Raw genomic sequence first — 12828 nt, forward strand, 5'->3', positions numbered from 1 at the left:
GAAACGTTCCGGAAAGTGTCCCTTATGTATTCCTCCGGGGTTACGGTTTCGATAACATTGGTTTCAACATTTATGGGATTACCTGAGATATAATGTTTGATTCTTTGACCGTTCACCACCTTCGGATTTGTGCCTTCGAAGTTGTTGATTTTTATGGCACCCGAACGGTAGACCTCCTCGATAATGTAAGGACCTTCCCATTTAGAGAGAAGTTTTCCTGCAAAAAATCTTAAACGAGAGTTGTATAGCAATACATAATCACCTACATTAAACTCACGCTTTTGTATCCTTTTGTCATGCCATCTTTTAACTTTTTCTTTAAACAACATGGCATTTTCGTATTCTTGGGTTCTCCATTCATCAAGTGAGCTAATATCAAATAACCTCTTCTCACCGGCAAGTTTAAAATCATAATTAAGTTCTTTAATAGCCCAATAAGCCTTATGTTCTAGTTCGAGAGGTAAGTGACATGCTTTGCCATAGACCATTTTATACGGAGACATACCCATAGGATTTTTATATGCAGTTCTATAGGCCCATAATGCATCATCAAGTTTCTTGGACCAATTGTTTCTAGACCTATTAACAGTCTTTTGCAAAATTAATTTAAGTTCTCTATTACTCAATTCTACTTGACCACTAGACTGAGGGTGATAAGGAGATGCAATTCTATGATTAACATCATATTTATCAAGAATTTTACAGAAAACACCATGAATAAAATGTGAACCACCATCAGTCATTAAATATCTTGGGACTCCAAATCTTGGAAAAATAACTTCTTTAAGCATTTTAATAGAAGTGTTATGATAAACACTACTAGTTGTAATAGCTTCTACCCACTTAGTAACATAATCAACAACAACTAAAATATGTGTACCATTAGAGGAAGGAAAAGGTCCCATATAGTCAAAGCCCCAAACATCAAATGGTTCAATAACAAGTGAATAATTCATAGGCATTTCTTGACGTCTACTAATATTACCAATTCTTTGACATTCATCACAAGATAAGACAAACTTACAGGCATCCTTGAAGAGAGTAGGCCAATAAAAACCAGATTGCAGTACCTTATGTGCAGTTCTATCTCCAGCATGGTGTCCTCCATAAGCTTCGGAGTGACACTTGCGTAGGATCTGTTCCTGTTCATGCTCAGGTACACAACGTCTAATAACACCATCTACTCCTTCTTTATAAAGATGTGGGTCATCCCAAAAGTAATGCCTCAAATCATAGAAGAACTTTTTCTTTTGCTGGTCTGTGAAACTAGGTGGTATAAACTTAGCAACAATGTAATTAGCATAATCAGCATACCATGGAGTAGTATGAGAAGAATTTATGACATTTAAGTTCTCATCAAGAAAACTATCATCAATAGGTAGTGGGTCATCAAGCACATTTTCTAACCTAGACAAGTTGTCTGCAACGGGGTTCTCAGCTCCTTTTCTATCAACAATATGCAAATCAAATTCTTGTAGTAAGAGAACCCATCTAATAAGTCTAGGTTTAGCATCTTTCTTTTCCATAAGATATTTAATAGCAACATGATTAGTGTGAATAGTTACTTTAGAATCAACAATATAAGGTCTAAACTTATCACAAGCAAATACAACTGCTAAGAATTCTTTTTCAGTAGTAGCATAATTTCTTTGAGCATTGTCTAGAGGTTTACTAGCATATTGAATAACATTTAGTTTCTTATCAACTCTTTGTCCTAGAACAGCACCTACAGCATAATCACTAGAATCACACATAATCTCAAAGGGTAAATTCCAATCAGGTGGCTGAACAATAGGTGTAGAGATCAATGCCTTCTTAAGTATTTCAAATGCTTCTACACAGTCATCATCAAAAACAAATGGTATATCTTTTTGTAATAAATTAGTCAGAGGCCGAGAGATTTTTGAGAAGTCCTTAAAGAACCTCCTATAAAAACCGACATGAGCAAGGAAACTTCTTATACCTTTGATGTCCTTGGGACATGGCATCTTTTCAATAGCATCAACCTTGGCTTTATCAACTTTAATACCTCTTTCAGAAACTTTATGCCCCAAGACAATACCTTCATTAACCATAAAGTGGCACTTTTCCCAATTCAAGACAAGATCAGTTTCTTTCCATCTCTGCAAAACTCGATCAAGGTTGCTCAAGCCATCATCAAAAGAAGATCCATAGACGGAAAAGTCGTCCATGAAAACCTCACAAATCTTTTCACAAAAGTCAGAGAATATAGCCATTATGCATATTTGAAAGGTAGCAGGTGCATTACATAAACCGAAAGGCATACATCTATAAGCAAAAGTACCAAAAGGGCATGTAAAAGTAGTCTTTGATTGATCTTTGGCTGACACAGGTATTTGAGAGAAACCAGAATAACCATCTAGAAAGCAAAAATGTGTATGTTTAGATAATCTTTCTAGCATTTGATCGATAAAAGGTAAGGGGTAATGATCTTTTTTAGTAGCCTTATTTAATTTGCGGAAATCAATTACCATTCTATAACCTTTAATAATTCTTTGAGGAATCAATTCATCTTTATCATTAGGAACAATAGTAATACCTCCCTTCTTAGGGACACAATGGACAGGGCTTACCCACTGACTATCAGCAACGGGATAAATTAGACCTGCCTCAAGGAGCTTTAGTGTCTCCTTTCTTACCACTTCTTTCATTTTAGGATTCAACCGGCGTCGATGATCGCAAACTGGTTTAGCATCTTCTTCCAAATTAATTTTATGTTGACATAGAGTGGGACTAATGCCCTTAAGATCATCAAGAGTATACCCAATAGCAGCACGGTGCTTCTTCAGAGTTTTCAATAATCTCTCTTCTTCATGTTCTGAAATGTTAGCACTAATAATAACAGGATATATCTTTTTCTCATCAAGATAAGCATATTTAAGAGTATCAGGTAACGGTTTAAGCTCAAACACAGGATCACCCTTTGGTGGAGGAGGATCCCCTAGGATTTCAACAGGTAAATTGTTTTTCAGAATAGGTTCCTGTTTAAAGAATACTTCATCTAATTTCCTTCTTTCATTCATAAACATATCATTTTCATGGTCTAGCAAGTATTGTTCTATAGGATCACTAGGAGGTACGGCAATAGAAGCAAGACCAATAATTTTATCCTTACTAGGTAATTCTTCTTCGCGGTGTTGTCTACTAAATTTAGAAGAATTAAATTCATGAGTCATATCATCTAAACCGATAGTAACAACATCCCTTTTGCAATCTATGGTAGCATTAACAGTATTTAGGAAGGGCCTACCAAATATAATGGGACAAAAGCTATCTTGTGGGGAACCATGAACAAGAAAATTAGCAGGATATTTAGTTTTCCCACACAAGACTTCAACATCTCTAACAATTCCCATTGCTGAAATAGTATCTCTATTGGCAAGTTTAATTGTGACATCAATATCTTCCATCTTAGCAGGTGCAATATCATGCATAACTTCTTTGTATAAGGAATAATGTATTGCACTAGAACTAGCACCCATATCACATAAGCCATGATAACAATGATATCCTATTTTAGCAGAAATAACAGGCATGCCTACCACAGGTCTAGGTTTATCTTTATCACGGGGTTTAGCAATTCTAGCAGTTTCATTACAGAAATAAATAACATGCCCATCTATATTATCAGACAAGAGATCTTTAACAATAGCAATATTAGGTTCAACTTTAACTTGCTCAGGAGGGGTATATGTTTTAATATTTATTTTATGAACCACAGTTGAAGCTTTAGCATGATCCTTTATCCTAACAGGGAAAGGTGGTTTCTCAACATAAGAAGTAGGAACAATAGGATCATTATAAGTGATAGTATTTTCTTCAACTTTAACAGGTGCAGCTACTTTTACTTCTATGGGAGGATAATATTTAAACCACTTCTCCTTGGGGAGATCAACATAAGCAGCAAAAGATTCACAGAAAGAAGTTACTATCTCAGAGTCAAGTCCATATTTAGTGCTAAATTTACAAAAAATATCGGTATCCATAAAAGATTTAACACAATCAAAACTAGGTGTCATACCTGACTCCTTACCATTGTCGAGGTCCCAATCTTCAGAGTTGCGTTTAATTCTTTCCAATAAATCCCGTTTGAATTCAATAGTCTTCATCATAAAAGCGCCAGCACAAGAAGTATCAAGCATGGTGTGATTGTTACCAGAAAGCCGAGCATAAAATTTTTGAATAATCATTTCTCTTGAGAGCTCATGATTGGGGCATGAATATAACATTGATTTAAGCCTCCCCCAAGCTTGAGCGATGCTTTCTCCTTCGCGAGGCCAAAAATTATATATAAAATTGCAATCACGATGAACAAGATGCATAGGATAAAACTTCTGATGAAATTCCAATTTCAATCGTTTGTAATTCCAAGACCTCATATCATCACATAGCCTATACCATGTCGATGCATCTCCCCTCAAAGATAAGGGGAAGACCTTCTTCTTAACAACATCTCCGGGTACACCTGCAAGCTTAAATAATCCACAAACTTGATCCACATATATCAAATGTTCATCAGGATATTTTGTTCCATCTCCTAGAAAAGGATTAGCTAGCAGTTCTTCTATCATACCCGAAGGAACTTCAAAGCAAGCATTTTCACTTTCGTTTTCATTTTCAGTAGGTTCAGTAGGTTGAGGAGCAACTCTTTGCTCTACTGGTCGGGGTGAAGATACCCCGAACAAGCCCCTCAGAGGATTACCTTCCATGGTAATAAGTGACAGTAAATTTCAGCACACTATATAAATTTTTCCTTACCAAATTCCACCTACCAAAGGCGCTTCACTCCCCGGCAACGACGCCAGAAAAGAGTCTTGATGAACCACAAGTATAGGGGATCTATCGTAGTCCTTTCGATAAGTAAGAGTGTCGAACCCAACGAGGAGCAGAAGGAAATGATAAGCGGTTTCCAGCAAGGTATTCTCTGCAAGTACTGAAATAAGTGGTAACAGATAGTTTTGTGATAAGATAATTTGTAACGAGCAACAAGTAGCAAAAGTAAATAATGTGTAGCAAGGTGGCCCAATCCTTTTTGTAGCAAAGGACAAGCCTGGAAAAACTCTTATATGATGTAAAGTGCTCCCGAGGACACACGGGAATATCGTCAAGCTAGTTTTCATCACGTTCATATGATTCGTGTTTGGTACTTTGATAATTTGGTATGTGGGTGGACCGGTGCTTGGGTGCTGCCCTTACTTGGACAAGCATCCCACTTGTGATTAACCTCTATTGCAAGCGTCCGCAAATACAACAAAAGTATTAAGGTAAAGCTAACCATAGCATGAAACATATGGATCCAAATCAGCCCCTTACGAAGCAACACATAAACTAGGGTTTAAGCTTCTGTCACTCTAGCAACCCATCATCTACTTATTACTTCCCAATGCCTTCCTATAGGCCCAAATAATGGTGAAGTGTCATGTAGTCGACGTTCACATAACACCACTAGAGGAGAGACAACATACATCTCATCAAAATATCGAACGAATACCAAATTCACATGACTACTAATAGCAAGACTTCTCCCATGTCAGGAACAAAAGTAACTACTCACAAAGCATAGACATGTTCATAATCAGAGGGGTATTAATATGCATATAGGATCTGAACATATGATCTTCCACCAATTAAACCAGCTAGCATCAACTACAAGGAGTAATTAACACTGCTAGCAACCTACTAGCACCAATCCCGGACTTGGAGATAAGAATTGGATACAAGAGATGAACTAGCACTACAAAAAAATACACTTTTGTGATGATACGTGTTTGTCATAGTAGGTCATGTTTTTGTCATGCATGTACATCCATGACAAATTTATGACAGAATCAAGATAGTCATACATGTGCTGTCGTAGAAGTGTTCCATGACATTACCAAAATTATCATCACGGAAGTGTCCACTTCCATGATGATAAATCGCGCGTCACAGAAGTGCTTTCGTCAAGGGTGACCGACACGTGGCATCCACCATAACGGAACACCGTTAAGCTATTGGGTCCGGTTTTGGATCCGATAACCCGTTAACAGCCCCGACCAATGGGAAATTTCCACACGAAAATTCTTATTGGCTGGACGAAACACATGTCAGCTCGTCAGTGGGTCAGATAGGCGCCTATGATACGTCGACACGTGGCATGGCCCAATAGAGGCCCATTCCTGTGAAAAGGCCGGCCCGTTTGACTTGGTCAGAAGGTGGCGGGCCGGCCCATGGAAAGCCTGTTAACGACCTGTTCGCATATAGCCCATTTACAGCCCGCTAACCCAAGGCCCGTTACACCCTATCCGAATTAGGCCCAGTAGCGTCATCTGGGCCATCCAATATGATTCCAGCCCCTTTTCACTTCTGGCCCATGTATGGCCCATGACGTCTTTCGGCCCATATGAGGCCCTATGTAACTCTTGGCCTATTAATGGCCCGTGGTGAAACTGGCCCGTAATGAACAGTGCATCACTTTACACCCATTAACGGCCCGTGGTGAAACTGGCCCGTAATGAACAATGTATCACTTTATACCCATTAACGGCCCGTTATTCCGTTGGGCCGTTTCCAGCCCATGTTATCTTTCAGCCTTCTCAGAGCCCATTTATTCTTGGGCTCATTTCTAGCATTCATTTACTTACGGCCCGTTACTGTCATTTTCTGCTTGTGGGCCAAATTCAGCCTGTGGTTACAGTCGGCCCGTTTGTGGTCCGTTAATACGTTGGGCCGTTTTCATAGCGTCATCAAATACGGCCTATTAACGATGGCCCGTTACGGTCGGCCCATGAACGGACGATTCCAACTCTAGCCCGTTTATGGCCATAATGCAGCCTGTTATTGGCCCATGTTTGGCCAATCGATCATACGGCCCGTATAAGGCCCATTGATGATACGACCCGTAGAAGGCCCATTGTTTCTACGGCCCGTAGAAGGCCTACTGTTTCTATGTCCCGTAGAAGGCCCACTGTTTCTATGGCCCGTAGGAGGCCCAGTGTCACTACAGTAAATATTAGCCCATGGTTATTGTGGCCTAGTTTTAAAAAATAGGTTATTGCAGCCACTAGTTAACCGCGGAAAAAGAACTGTAATGACTACAAGCAAACAAATAAACAAGACAACAAGGAAATAAATAAGCAAGCAACTAACGCTAGGCTATCACGGCTATTACACATATTACATCCACTGGGCATCAAAGTTCGCCACCAGTGCAAATATAGGGAACAAAGCAGCATATCATATACACTGGCCGTCAAAATTGGCCACCAGTGCAAATAAACCCGGCAGCAAAACAAGAGCATAACTGAAACAACTTCAGAAGAGCTCAAGAAACGTTATCCTGGGTATCCACCATGCTGGCAATAAGCTTAGCAAGCTGATTAGCTTTGTCCTCTTTGGCGCTAAAATCCTCCAACGCTTGCTGTTGCACCAGAAAGTATGCATCTGAATGCTCCAGGGACTTCCGCAGTCCTTCCGCTTCTTGTCGCAGCACAGCTGATCGATGTCTTTCAGCTTGTAGTTGAGACTCAAGAAACCGAACTGATTTAGACAGTGAGTTTGAATAGCTTGTGCAAGCGGTAGTGGCCAGTAACTCCAACACTAAACCAAGATAGGATGTGTCACTATCATGAACCTTATTTGCATTACTTCCTTTACCGTTGCTTAATAAGGCACTCTTCCCCAATATTCTGTCAGCATTCTAAAAGAAGAAACAAGCAGACACATAACAAGTTTAGCATGTACTAGTATATGAAACTCATTTCGGTGAACCAGTTCATTAGTAAGGTGGACAGGATTAAACTACCAAGTCTTCTATTGCCAAGTACTACTCCATAATAAAAGCATCAAACACACACATATATATATATATGTCCTATGGTAGCAATGGAATCTTAAATTAGAACAGTTGTTCTTCAGGTTCAGGCACTTGTTCTACATGAACAGAGTACAGTAAGACGCAAGAATATAATACTTAAAAATACAAAATGAGCTCATAGACCTTACCACATTCTTGGTTCGGGACCAGTACAGAACAAGGCGTTCCTAGTCATCGTCCAGTAAATGTGTCTCAGGGGAACGTAAGGGAATTTGATGAGTTTCTTTGCCGATGAAGTACGTTTTCTTCAGGTAATTCCGATACTGCCACCAAGCATTCTTGAAGATAGCAGAGGTATTAGCACAGGTTACCTCATCCCGAGTTTCCAAATCGGTCCTTCTCTATAGAGAAAAATAGGAAAATTTGCTATATTCTAACCATCATGGAGGTAGGATGTATGGGACGAAGCAAAGTAATTGCCATGAATAACATTGCTTACACATAACTCCTGGACAAACACCTGCAGCTGGCATTTTCCTTCATCTTCAGTATAATATTTCCAAGATGGGAAGATACGCACATACGATTTAACAACATCAAATGCGATAGATGCTAAACTACGACTAGCTGGTTGTGCTTCCTCCACAGGAATAGGCGTACTAACTGGTGGAGTTGGGGTTCGCCATGATAGTACTGGCCCTTTGGGCACTGGAGCTGCCTTACTAACTGCTCTTGTTTGGAAGCTCTGTGGTGGAGATGGTGATGTGTCAACAGGAACTGGGTTACTATCGGCTGGGGTTGGGGTTAGATTGGGTGAACCTAGTTCTCTGTCCATCGTAGTAGGGGTACAATCTGCGAGAGTTTGGGTTATGTGTGGTAGGGCTGGTTCTTGTGCATGTACAACCGGGGTGCTATCTCCACCAAGAGGTAGCACTGTTTTATTTGAAGACCGTGTTTTTAGTCTGCTAGATACTGGCATCACCCGCTCCAATTCAAATGTCTGATAAACAGGAAACATAGTTGAATGTACAGACATTGTATGAGGGATAAATGCAATAGATAGTGTGGAAAAAGGGCATGAAATAGTTGACATGTATATTGTTTAACTAAAATGGATAGCATGACATAATTTCACATATATGATGTCTATCTAAACTGGATAGCATAGCATAACATAATTCAGAGATATGATGAATAACTAAACAGGATCGCATGACACAATTCACCTACATGTTATCTAAGTAATCAAGATCGCATCATTTAATTCATATATGTGATTTATATGCTAAACATAGGGCATTCGATATGATGTCTGAACTAAGAACATGGTGTTGAATATTGTGTATATGATGTCTAAACTATGCAATGCAAGACACCATATGCATGATATGAGCAGTATAACCGTGCCAAGTTAGAGCATACACCTCAGTGGGGGAATAGGACTAGTCATTTGTCTCTGAATCCATCTCTGAGGAGCTATCGGGACCCAACAGGAGATCTGCTTCGACAGGTAGCACTGTCTGCTCTGAAGGCCTTGTTTTCACTCCAGATTTTTCCATCTCCCACCCAAATGGCTGATTCACAGGAAGAGTAGTTTAATGTACAAACATTGTCGACAAAATGGAAATGTAATGAAGAAAAGGATGGGCAAGATATCATTCAAATATATGATGCCTGGTTAAACAGGATGGCATTGCACATTTCACATATATTATGGCTGGCTAAAAGACATGAGACTGCATAATTCCCATATATGATATAGAAACTAAACAGGTGGCATTACATAACATGTCTAAACTAAGCAGATGACATATATGATGTCAAAAGTAGGCACTGCAAGGAAACATATGCATGATATGACTAACATCATCATGCCAAGGTAGAGCAAACACCTTGGGAGGTAAATAGGAGTGGTCAGCGGCATCCGAATCCGCCTCAAAACAGATATCTTCCTCTAGATTACAATCTGGAGAGGGGTGGGGAGGGTTTGCCATTGAACCCACCATGGAGCGATGTCTGCATGACATTGTATTGCCGCGCAAAACTCTTCTCTTTTTCTCTACATGTTCAGCATGACTGTGTACAATATCTGACATGCATACGAAAATATATATGGTGAGATTATGTAAGGAGAACATGCAGAAATTTAGAGTGATGGTAACAACCAGTGGATCGATGTTTTTCCATTGAACCAAAATAGCCCTAATGGATCGACGTGAATGTATAGTAATAAGTGATGCAACAAGTGCACAACCTCTTTGCCGTAGCCATGTCGACCTCAACATCATTGGGTTGGTCGCTGAAGCAGTTGAGGCAGAGGTGGCTGTCGGAGGTGTGGAGGAAGATCTGAGGAATCTGTAGACGGCGTCCAGGGCACTACTTTGTTGTGATGGATCATTCTGTCGTTGGAGCAGCTCCGGTGAGCCGTAAGACGTCAAGGCTGAAGCAGCACAAGACATACATCGTCAATCTCAAGTGGGATTCTAATAGCATCTCCAATAGATGATGTAAAATGGATGTAAAATTAACATCACCAAAAACCACCTGACTACAACAGATGAGGTAAAAACTGTTGACTCTGAACTTAACTGTCGAAACAGAAATTTATTGTGGTATCTGAATGCTATTGTCGAAATTGAACGCAATGGTAGCAGAGAGGCACTTGACATGTAGTTTAGGGAGAGCCTGCAGTTCATCTTCAACCTGCACCCCCCTGAGCCGCCAGCCACCACCGGCCTCGCCGCCCTGAAACAACTCGCCACCACCGCCCCGGCCAGCCCTCTAGGCCCCCCGCCCCCACCCTGAACCCTAAGATAGATAGTGGGGTACCTCTCCGGCGAGCCCCCGTCCCCGCTACAGGTGGTTCTTCGTTAACTCCGACGAGCCCCCCAACCCTTGAAAATCAACTGACCCAAAATTTGATTCAGTCGACTGAAGTGTGGTTTAATCGGAGCAGAGCAGTAGCACGGGCGAGGGGGAGAGCAGCAGCTGGGCGAGCGAGCGATCGAGCGAGAGCCGGAGCAGCAGCAGGTCCGACTGGTATGGCCGCCGCCGCCGAAGGGGCCTCGCACTGGGGGAGAGCCGTCGTGGAGATATCGCCCGTGGCACCGGCTTCAAGGTAGCTGCTCCATGGGGGTGCGGGATGGAGCACCGTCGGCGCCGGGAGGTCAAGTTAAGGAGAAGGTGCGATGCGATGAGTGTACAACCTCTTTGGTGGCGCCGAGTAGGCCTCGGCTTCGTCCGAGGAGTCGGTGAGGATGTTGCGGTTCCGGTGGAGCAGGTTAAGGCGGTGCTGTGGGGATGGAGCAGCCGCGATAGACGAGGTGATCGTCGGAGCAGCTCCTTGGAGGTGGAGGACGGGGCAGCTGAACCGGCGAGACGGTGAGATGGACGACGGATCCTCATCCGGGGAGGTGGATGAGGGACGTCGAGCTGTTGCGGTGGACGACGTCGTTGGGGGAGAGGCTCCGGCTGGGCAGCGGTGACGTGGCGGATGGAGGAGGGTGGGGTTTCGCGGCTGGAGCGGAGAGGTTATGGCGGCCTGGGATTTCGAATGGCGAAAAGGGGGCGATGGGAGGGGGTGAAGCATGACTTAGGAACGCGCTTGTCCAAAATGTAGGGTGTGTTACAAAAGTACCCCCCACCGATTTGAACTAGCGGCCCTTTCGGCTCAGGGTTAGAAGGGGGATTTCACGTGTCGGGATTTGGCAGCTGGAGGGAGTTTTCGCGCGCGTTGTAATTTCGGGATAGCAAGGCCCGGGTTGTGAAGGCGCCAGTTTTGGGAGCACGATATCTAAATTTTCGGCATATAACAAGACGCGGGTTGAATTTTAGGGACAAGCCTAACGTGTAGTAATATTGTACTTGTACATACCAAATCAATTCGCACTTCCCTCAACCAAAAAGAAAACGAAAAAAATAATACTATTCACACCACACAAAGAGAGAGTCTTGCCCCGTTTTACTATACAAATGCTATTCAAAGCTACTCCCTCCTTCCATCTATATAGGGCCTAATGCGATTTTCGATGCTAACTTTGACCAAATATTAGAGCAATGATATATGACATGCAATTTACACAAAGCGCACCGTTAAATTCGTCTGTGAAAGGTTCTTTCAATGATATAATTTTCACATTGTGCATGTCATGTACTATTAATCTTGTCAATAGTCAAAGGCGGTCTTAAAAATCTCATTACGCCCTATATAGATGGAAGGAGGGAGTATGAATCCATGTTATGTCCGATTAATTTTTTTCGCTTGCTGTATAATGCATGTAACCTATTAATACCAACATTTTAGTGCATTCCAAATGTCTATACTACCGCTGCAATTCGAACCAAATTTTAATTTGTTTCTCTATTTCAATAAGAATCTACAATCATGATTGTTGCCAACTTCAACCATCATAGTTTCCTTGCTATCCGCCAGATATAAATCAGATGGCCTATAATGCAGGATGGCAGGCACACCATCATCAACAACTCCGTTTTTTATAAGAGTAGAGATAAAATATACTAAATGTAGTATACCATGTTCATAACCACACCATGTGTATCACCGTTACATATATTCACACATCCGTCAGTTTGAAACACTATGATAAATTCTTCAAATATTCGAGTTCGCTTTTTATAATGAAGTATATATGATCTCTATTCGTCTTTTACACCCACACAACCCTCTTATCTTTGTAGCTAGTGCTAACTTTCTCTTGTGCATGCACACGCCTGCATCCCTCTCACCCTCCCTCAGCATTCTCTAGCTCCATCGTGCAAATTCGTCTTTTCACTTTAGGTCGTTCACCCACCGTGTGTGTAGGCCCCCCAGCTCCTTCTTTACAGCACACATCGATCGATATGCCTCTCTATCCAGGTGTGCCTAGCACAAACACAAGCTTCCCCTCTTCTCTTGTCACAGTCCATGCCTCACTCCCACCACTCTTTTCATCGTTCTTGTACTCGCACACTCCTCCCCCTCGATATAGTATGCCTCTCGTACCACCTCCTAC

The sequence above is a fragment of the Triticum urartu genome, chromosome 5 (assembly GCF_003073215.2).
Source record: "Triticum urartu cultivar G1812 chromosome 5, Tu2.1, whole genome shotgun sequence".
Classification (NCBI taxonomy): domain Eukaryota; kingdom Viridiplantae; phylum Streptophyta; class Magnoliopsida; order Poales; family Poaceae; genus Triticum; species Triticum urartu.